The following is a 1,326-nucleotide window of genomic DNA, read 5'->3' as shown; positions in this document are numbered from 1 at the left end:
ATGAAATTACCCGTGGGGAATGCAGATCTTTTCGATGGGTTCTGGTCCTTGGGTGAAATGGAATTTTTTTGTGGCTGAAAGGCTAGCACCCTGGAGTTCTGGGCTGTCCTCAGCCCAGCCAATACCAACACCACCAGACTGAGGGCTCGGTTCCCTTCTGTCTTCTTTCTTTTTTAGAGACACGATCTTGCTCTGTCACCTAGGCTGGAGTACAGTGGTGCGATCATAGCTCACTGTAGTCTCAAACTCCTGGCCTCAAGTGATCCTCCTGCCTTGGCCTCGCAAAACACTGGGATTACGGGTGTGAGCCGCTGCACCTGGCCACTCAATTTTTAAAGAAAGAATTTATTTTAAATCCTGTATCTATGCAATATCCAAACAATTCATCAAATCAATGAAAATGTTAGGCAATTCAGTTGTTCGATGCAACGCTGGCACAAAGTGAGTCTCCAACTCCTGCCTTCAAGCAATCCTCCCACCTTGGCCCCCCAAAGCACTGGGATTATAGGTGTGAACCACTGTTCCTAGCTCTTTTTGTTTTCTTTAGGAAAAAACAAACAAAACAAACAAACAAAAATGGCTTGGTTTTATAACTACCAAATTGGAAAATTGGCTTGGCCTCTAGGCCAGACAGGTGTTATAATACTTCTACAGAATTTAGTGTACTATTCAGTCACAGGTAGAGATCCTGGGGAATGCTGAACCCCCTTAGCCTCCCCTCCAAACAAACCAATGCTTTGTCCTATTGGTGTCTCACATTTTATTTCCATATATGCTGTAAACCTCATACTCCATTATTACTTTTGTTTAAACAATCATCTTTTTTATTTTGGGTTTTCTTTGCTTTTATTATTATTTTAAATGGACACATAATAATGGTACATATTTATGAGGTTCAGTGTGATATTTAGATACATGTATACAATGTATAATTACCAGGTAGTTAGCGTATCCATCACTTCAAATATCTATCATTTCTTTGTTTTGGGAACATTCAAAATCTGCTCTTGTAACTATTTGAAAATATACAATAAATCATTGTTAATTACAGTCTCCCTGTAGTGTTACAGAACACCAGGAATTATTCCTCCTACCTAGTTGTAATTTTACTTCTGTTAACCAACTTTTGCTTATCTTCCCCTCCCCACCTACCCATCTCTGCCTCTAGTAACCACTATTCTACTTTCTACCTCTAAGAGATCAACTTTGTAGCTTCCACATATGAGGAAGAACATACAGTATTTATCTTTCTGTGTCTGGATTATTTCACTTAACCTAACGTCCTCCAAGTTCATTCAGGTTGCTGTGAATGACAGAATTCTTTAA

Source organism: Mandrillus leucophaeus, unplaced genomic scaffold (genome assembly GCF_000951045.1).
Source record: "Mandrillus leucophaeus isolate KB7577 unplaced genomic scaffold, Mleu.le_1.0 Scaffold40, whole genome shotgun sequence".
Classification (NCBI taxonomy): domain Eukaryota; kingdom Metazoa; phylum Chordata; class Mammalia; order Primates; family Cercopithecidae; genus Mandrillus; species Mandrillus leucophaeus.
This window is presented reverse-complemented; position numbering follows the sequence as displayed.